The sequence below is a fragment of the Solanum dulcamara genome, chromosome 8 (assembly GCF_947179165.1).
Source record: "Solanum dulcamara chromosome 8, daSolDulc1.2, whole genome shotgun sequence".
In the NCBI taxonomy this organism is placed as follows: Eukaryota; Viridiplantae; Streptophyta; class Magnoliopsida; order Solanales; family Solanaceae; genus Solanum; species Solanum dulcamara.
Window position 1 is genome coordinate 54,101,196 of NC_077244.1, and position 9,330 is coordinate 54,110,525.

Genomic DNA, 9,330 nt, shown 5'->3' on the forward strand with positions numbered 1-9,330 from the left:
TGGGACTCCTCAAAACTCATCTCTTTCTCATTTAAAAACCTTTACAAATCATATTTTAAAAACTCCATCACTTCATAATATACAAAAATGAAAATTCAATTTGGGTTCATGTGAATGAAGACATGAATGTATACCTCAAATACTCAACTCAAAGACACCAGCAATACATATGAATTTATAAACAAAAACTCAATAGAAATTATAGATAACTCAAGAACTCAACTCATGGAACCTCAAAACATAATCACTCAATTCAATAAAGATGTAGGGCACGAGGATGAACTCAATCCAAAGTTATGAGTAGCCTTACATATCTGAAATGAAGATTATCTCACCAAAAATCAAGGATCTAGCTTGTAGATATTGAATCTAAGCTCTTCTTCTACTTTCTAGTCTCTTCTCTCAAACCTCCTAAGGTGAATGAGAGGAATACCTCTTTGGGAGATGATAAGGGGCGGATTTTGGTCCCAAAATGTAGTGGGTTAGGTTAGAAAAGGTGGAAAATAGACTAAAACGCCCCTCACAAAAATTGAAAACGGGCAGAAATTTGAATTAGGTTGGAAAAGGTCTGTGTCGCGGAGTTTTTCCCCCATATTTCATTTTTTTCCAAAAAATTAAGTTAAATTGGCCAAGTCCGTGACGCGGACTGGTCGCATACCCTTCTGGTTAAATGGACATATTTTTTTACGCCAAACTCCAAAAAATAAAATCTTGGTGGCGTTGGAAAGAAGACTCAAAAACCTTTAATTTGATAGGTCATGGGATATCTAATTCATTATATGCTAAGAGATATGGTCATTTGAAGTTGACCCTTATATGGACTCATACGAAAAACTTAGCTGATAGAAATTCTTTGTACTTGACTTGGTGTTAGAGATCCCTTATGACCATAAACCACATCTAATACACTTTAAATAATTAGAAATTGATCCTAACTCATATATATACAATTAGAATTCATCGAGTTCGAGTCAATACGCATATGAAGAATGATTCGGGTCTTGACGAAAAATTTTGGGGTGTTATACGGGGCGTGACAATAAGGATGATTTTGTAGTGGGCTATTACAATCTTTGACCAATACTTAGCTTAGATTGCAATTATCAATATTCTAAAACTTCTATAGTTGAAATTTGTATTCAAGGAGCAATGAGGCTTGTGTATATCATTCAAGGTATTAAAGTTAAAACTGTTGAAGAATTAGCTCCGCGCGCTCATGACATTGAGTTATGCAAGCCATGCAAAAACATCACTTGTCTTTGATTCAAGGAAAGAAACTATAAAATTTAAGGGAGGCGTCAGAATGTCAAACTAAAGAATTCATGGTGGTAACTGATTCAAAAGGATTTTTCCACTGATTCTTTGTATATGGGAGACGTTATATAGTAATTTCTATGAACAATTCTCATTCTTCGTCCAAAAAAAGGTATCATAAAATTGAAAAAAGAAAATCAAATCAATTCTTATACATCTAAATGGAAGATGGCTAACACTCAAAATGAAAGCAATAATTTATAAGATCTTAAGAAGGATTCTCAAAAAATTAAGCAAGAAAAGAAAAGTTGGTATGCTTATAAAATTAACAACCATAAGCAAATCGAAGGTTTGCAAAAAAGTACAAATCAGTAAGCCATGTTCATATTTTATTAAAGTCCAACTTTGGGAACATGTGGAACTCCCTCAAATAAGTGACAGTATTGGTGTCCAAATTTGCATTCAAGTCTCGGTAAAAACTTATAAAAACTTAAAGTTCATACAATTTTGTCCAACATTAATTTGTTCATCTCTTCCTCAAAAGCCCTCCGTATCATTCTTTGATTGGATTGAACTAATGAAAGTCCTTATGAGCATGTTGGAATAGAGTTTCACATGACCTTAGCATGTAACTTGTTTCTTCGCAAGAAATGGAGTCAAGCAAATATTTTAAGAGTAATATTGTCCGCTTCATAATACTTCAAGTCTCACCATGAAGTTTCGGCAAGTCTTAAAGTAGGGAGCATCTATAAACATACAAATTTATTGGGTTGAATTCATACAAAATTTGAATGTAATCCATGTTCACTTGAGTTTAATAACTAATTTGGACTTTAGAAATAAATAAGTCCATCATTATTAAATTCAAGTCAAAGGTTCATTTTACTTTGTATGTCAAACTCATACCACGCATTGACTTGACATCTTTATAAAATTAAAGACCAACAAGGTGATGCCATATGTTTAAATGATGTAGCAATTCTAGTCATCAACTTCAAAAACCAATCAAAAGTTGTCAAGTGTTCAAAATGACATGTCTTAGTTAAGCACAAACAACCTTACCTACTCCTTTACAACTATAAATAGGGGAATTACATAACTTTCTAGAGAGAATTAGTAAGCATCGGAGAAAGCTACAACATCAATTATTTAGTTCTTCAAAGGAGTGATCAACGTCATTCTTCTAGAGATTGACCCAAAACAACAAAATGTTGCCCGGTGTTCTCGAAGATTTAACACATCTCAAGAAGGTTTGAATCATTCTACATTCGAGAAATGCATTATTAACGATCTTCGAATTACGAAAAAATATTTAAAAAGAAGAATCAAGAAAACAATAGAATTGTACTCACAAAATTCATCAATAATTTTTTTTTTATTGCAGTTTATTTTAGCATTACGAAGATTTGTTGCAAACAATAATTATAGACCATCACATTTTTATCCATTAAAATTTGTGATTCAAATAAGAAAAATTAAAATTAAAGTTTAAATTCTCATAAACTAGCACCGAATAGCCTTAAACCCAGCCCACAGTGGCTCACTTGTCATCCCTAGATTTATCAAAGTTTGCAGGTTCTTACCTCCTTGAAGATGAAAAAAATCAATGAAATACTTCAAGGTACTACATTCTAACATACGCGAACATAATTAAGTTTCATTCAGCGACAATGTAAAAATATTTATATAATTATATCGTTTATTACATAATTACAAATAAATCTTTTGAAACATTAATGCACAAACTATCATAAATTTTCTTTTATAAAATTACATAAATATTATTCTATCCATATATATCTTGAAGTTAACGATATATATATATATATATATTAGCCAACACCACAACAGCTCCCAATTCCATATAGACATTGCTTGGGCACTCAATACTACCTAGTACCCAAAACTGTGGGATCAATTTGGCCTCTCTACCAAACAAACTGGGAGTGGGACATTCTCGAATTTCCCAATCTTACTCGTAATAGTAATTTCACAAATCCAAGGACAAGATCTAATCAAAAATTTGAGAAAAAATGCATCTTATTCATCAGTTTTATTAAGTTTTTTATAAGTTTTTCATAGAAAATCGACAGACTTTAAAAAAATCAGTGGACATACGTTAGTATTTTTCCACGCAAACATGTGTGAAAATTATGATAGAAATAGCCATTGAGCGTTTTACAGTGAAAACTTTTAATTAAAAAATAATAATTTTCTGTAGGATCAAATTATTGATTGGTGAACAGATTAAAATTTTATTGGGCAAAAATGTATTACTCAATATCCTTTATTAAGTAAACCATTAACGGGATCTTTTATATCTCCTTTAAAACTGTTTGGAATAATATGTTAATCGGACTTGACTATACTATTTATTATTTTATTTTTCATTTAGTTGTGCATGATTTTTAGGTGAGTTTAAAAGCATTGGTGAAAATAGCCTAGAGAATAATTCGAATCGTACAATGCATAATAATATTGACAATACAAATGACGAAAAGGATGAGGAATGCCAAGGAAAGGGATGTATGATCCTATTATAGTCATTTTCAAGGTAATTGATCATCACATATGTCTATTCACATGATTTTTTATTGTACATGCTCATTGTATTTCACAATATATTTTTTATTTTCGATTATTTATAAAAGTAACAAAGTAAATTTGAAGCTGTTACATAATGAGATGCCTGAAATGGAAGCAACATAAGAAAGGATCAAAAAGATTCTTTTGAGGAGGAACTACCTGATCGACAACAACAACAAAAGAATATCAATTCCCTTATTGACACTTGCGAGGTAATTGATCATCACTTATATCTATTTACATGAGCTTTTCATTATGCATGCTTATTGTATTCCACAACATATTCTTCTATCTCCAAGCATTTATAAAAGAAAATAAGTAGATTTACAGGAGTTAAACAATGACATATTTGAAGAACCCAACGAAAGCAACATAAGAAAATATCAAAAGGATTCTTTCGAGGAGGAGCTACCTGACCAACAAGAAGAAGATATCAATGGTACTTAAGAAATTTATATCTTAAAAATTAAATTTATGTTAATTATTTTTACTTTGTTTATTCGAAAGTATAGATGAATCCTAAATTTTAAGTCAATGAGCTCAAGGTTATTGAAACCCTTGGAAATTTATGGTACACAACATAGTGACAACCTAAAATGACTAAAGACGTGTATATGTGATATTAGATATTGTCATTAGATTGAAGCTCCAGTCCCAATTTTTGAACTTATAATTTGTTCCATGTATATCATGCAATCTCACATATATTTTTCAGGTGAATCAAAACTCAACAAGGTTACATGTGAAGATAGTCTTCCGAATAATTCTGATCATATTTTAATTGAAAATATTGTCAATTATGGCTCAAAACTTATGACAAGAAATGAAAAGGATGGAAATTATTGTATCACTCAAGGAATATCGAGCAACATAAAATTTCGTTCCATCGATAACCTCTATAGGGTAAATTACATAAACCTTATGTCTTACTTTATAACATCAGATATTTTCAACAAGTTTCTAGTATTGTTCAACAATATTTTAATTTTTCTTTACTTTTGATTATTAGATAATTGACAAATAAAAGAAATTGTTAAAATTATTTTGATTATCTCATCACGTTTCCTTGAATTCCATAGTGTACTAACAGGCTCTCACCAGTTGAAATTGAATTTAGTTGGAATCTTCCAACTAAAGAAGATCGAAATATGCATCATTCAGCAAAAGAAGATTCAAGTATCAAAACTAACAAAAAGAATGTTGGTCATAAGAGAAAAGGGAGAGAAAACAATGACAACAACAAAGAAAGGAGGTTGCGACTTCTTCCACCTAGCTTCAAAATTGCATTTTAATTATTTCTTTGAATGTTGAATTGTATCAATTCATTTACAATTCTAGATTTAAGTCACCTTATAAACTTTGTCAATTACTTCTTTGGTTCGTCTTTATTAACTACCATTTATAAAGGTTTATTTCAAAATTTGTCAACAAGAATGGTGTGATCTATCCAAGTGTGTTTCCCATCCTTCTCAATGTGAGATTTATCTAGATCAACCAATATATATATTATCCTCTATCAATTCAGGTGTAATATAAGTTATGAGCCATACCATTGCTATTCCCTGCAGATAATCCAGATCATGGTAACTCTAATAGCTGTCATCTTCAGCACTCCCTTTTGACATCTGAGTAGTTTTGTGGCCATTCAATTGTTCCTTCATTTCTCCAGTAGACTTTTTCTTGAACTCGGAAGCTCCGCGGGCTTCCAATAGTTATTATAGGATTCTTTCTAGGGTTCCACGTGCCCTGCTGATTCCTCCAGCCATGGATAAACTTTGAAAATCAATAGCAGAATGCTATTTTAAGACTCTAACAAGAAGCCAGAGTCTGTATCGAACAAAGATGTGAAAGCTAAGACTAGTAGTAATCACTTCAAGGAGCGCATAAGCATTTATCGACATCAAAATGCCTCTTCAGGACTAGTCAATTGATTAATTTATTCTTCTCACAAGCCTACAAACAGTCAAGTAGATGCACTAGACAGCATATAAAAGATCTTTCAAGCTCCTCCAAATTGTCTCTTCCATGAATCCTCAACGATCAATTAATCCATGAAGAAAGAAAATTTAAGGAAGTTATTTTAATTGAGGAACAATGAGTAATGAGGACATCACTGAGGGAAGAGAACAATTTTGAAGATGAACTCATGAACATAAAAGAAGTCGACTTGCCTTCCATCAGGCAAGTACCAGCGAATTGTGAAGGGTATCTTCTTTTCTCGAAGCTCCATTGCAATCTTTTAAAGCAAATGGACATTAAGGAGGATACATCGGACATTCTATAAACTTCACAAGAAGAGACTCCTGTTTTTCATTGACCACAAATAAGTGACAAGTCACTGTGTGCAAGTGAAAAAAGGACAGTCATCTCAAGAGGATCAGTTTCACCCTCCAACTCAACCATCACAGGAGCATTCATGCTGCATGAGCACAATAAGAAATCACCATGTTATCAAAACCCCAAGTTCTCAATATTCAAAATACGAGCCCTACAAAAAAAGGCTAAAATGGGGAAGAATAAGGCCAGGACATAATCTGGAGTGCTCAAGTACCCAGGATTCTTGCAGATTCTTGCTCTGGTCTTTCCTCACCTTCACCCAATACGGGGTCTGGTACGTCCTTCAAGGTTGCCATTTTCTTCTTCTCCCTTTGCTCCTTCCTGACAATGAAATCCAATAATGTTTCATAATCAATATGGTTACGCAACATAAATTACATTCAAATACTGAAGAGTTTGAAAAGAAATTATCTTACATCAGGCTAAGGGTCTATGGGCTCATCCTCATATCTGCATCAATGTACACAGTCAAGAGCCTAATATATACATAAAAGAGACCAAATGACCTTTCCAACAGTGCAACATAATTCATCTTCATAACAGCTAAATAAGCAATGGACGACAAAACCAAACCAGTAAAATAATGCTTAACCATAAAAGATAAAACTTGTGTATAACTTACAAGGTCGAAACAATACTTATGCATAAGGTACGTACCATGCGACCAACACTAGCTACCAGAACCCCCAAAATTTGTGACTTCATAGTTCCATGAAATGCATCTTCTGAGGCATATGCATGCAAGAAGGTTTGAGAAACTCTTGCAAGCAAACATCAATTGTAACTCCTTAATTTAGCTAATTGCATCCCATGACTTCATCTTTAATCTGACACTCATCCCCCCCCTCCCTGCCCCCTAGGAACTCAAATCATGGCCAAGAAGTTACTGGACTTATTGAATTTGGCATATTCCATCATGCAAATAGCTATTAATCAAAAGCCCCACGGCACAAATCACCCGCACTGCTGCCTCCTCCATCCCCATCCCCGCTTGTAACATTATCTGGTTGCCAAAGCAGGAATATGTAAGCACTTACAACAATGCTCCAAATTTGCTAAGAGAAGAGGATTATCCATAAAAAGCAGGTGTTTAGCAGGAAATTCAGTAATTGCATCCTCTGAGGTAGGACCACTATATAGCACTTCACTAAGACTTCACATGCAGCATCAGCATTTCCCACTCAGAAAGAGAGAAATAAAAGGCTCAGAAAAAAAGAAAAGAAGTGGCAGTTCTCAACTGTTTATATGAATTTTGCTAATACATAAAGGCCTAAAATGCTTTCTTTTGTTTTTTTTTAGTTGAGAAATCCACTTTGTCCAGCTTCAAACTCACGACTGCACCAATCAAAACATACATGTTGCACTGGCAGCAGATGGATTTTACAAGGTTTGAAAGTTCACCAATACTGGTCAGAGGACTAATCCAACTTGAAGAATGGGAAATGGATTCATTCAGACTCAGACAACTTGAGGCATCAGATATCGACTTTGACCCATGCTGGAACTGTATAGCTATAGCATTCTTTCATTCTTTTACACGAATAGGTAGGGATTGCCGGATTGGTATGCCAATCTCTCAAATTCTATTCCCACACTCTTTGTTCCGGTTCTTTTTGCTGAAACCATTAAAGGGATACCAGTCTTTTGATTTGTTTTCTTTTGATAGGAAAATATCTCCTACTAGAGTCCCAAATCTCTCGATCAAAAAGATGACATTTTTCCTGATTAAATGTAAGCCCTGATACACAAACAGATAAATCTTAAAAGTAAATAATCAGGAATTGCATCATCTGTGCTAGGACCAATACAGAGCACCTCTCAACATAATCTTAAAGGTCATTCACTAAGACTCTTTGCATGCAGCATAAGTATCTCCATCCAGAAAGAAAAAAACAAAAGGCTCAAAGTAAAAATTTAATCAAGAGTGGAAGTTCTCAACCATTTATGTCAACTTATGCTCCCCCCCCCCCCTGCACACACGAGTCCCAAGTCACTCGATCAAAAAGATGATTTTTTCATAATGAAATGTAAACCCACTACTAAACTCTACACATAATAATCGTACAAACAAATAACCCAAAAACTAATTCAGAACAACAACTACTAGTAGTTGGGCAAGCTTTATTTAAGCTAAGCATTTATTGAAAATAACATCTCTATCTCTACGAGGCCTATAAAATCTGCATATACTCTACCTTTCTCAAACCCTACTCGTGGGACTACACTGGGTATTATAGTCAAAAACGAAAACAAGGAAAGAAAGAGGCAATCTTTCACTTAACTTTTCTTGAAGAAGAAAAAAGGTGCATATATAGTCAAGAATAAAATAGTGTTACACATAAACCAGGCAAAAATAAAATAATAGCAGCCGCTTTAAAGGGGAAATACCGCCTTTCTATTATATTAAAAAATAAATCCTCACTAACATGCCCTTAAAGGATATTTGTCCAATTTTGCATATTTCAAGGATATATTTGGTTGTTTTTAGCCCTAGAAAACTAAATCGATGTTGTTAAAACGAGCGTTATATTCACAGAGAGTTATGAAGGTTTTGTTCGGGTTTTGGGTTAGGGTCAGAGCAGATCTGATTAATTTTAAGTGATGATAGTCAATAATTTCAGCATGTGTTAAATAAAATGCAGAATCATTTTTTGATGGTCAAATTTATACAAGTTTCGAAAGAGTGACTTTTGAAGTGATATAGGTATCTAACTTTGACGGTTGAGGTAGCGGGTTTCTTGAATGAAGGAAATGATGTGGACCTCCTCATGATGTATTTAATCTTCAAATAAATTGGACCATCCACAGAAACTTCAAAGCAAAATTTCAACAAACTCTTAACCAACATCAAGAAATTATTCCTACATTGTTGTATAGAAATAAGGAATTTCAGCTTTCAGGAAGTAACTTTCTTGAAATAAGAAAAAAAAAAAAGGAAGATGATTTCATTAAAATAATTTCTACTCATTTTCAATACAACAATAACAATATATCTCGTGAAATTTTACATGTGAAGTCTGAAAAAGGTAGGGTGTATGCGCAAACCTTATCTGGTTATTTACTACCTTATGAATATTTGTTTTTCATGTTAATTTAAATATTAAAAATGTAATTTCCTTCAAGGAGAAGAAAAGAAAAATAATATAAATCCCT

The 9,330-nt window shown here is 33.1% G+C and overlaps 1 pseudogene; it reads right to left on the reverse strand.

Moving 5' to 3' along the window:
- Positions 1-5,839: 5,839 nt before the first annotated feature.
- On the reverse strand, positions 5,840-6,772 carry LOC129899962 (DNA-directed RNA polymerases II, IV and V subunit 6A-like; annotated as a pseudogene).
- Between the last annotated feature and the right edge of the window lie 2,558 nt (positions 6,773-9,330).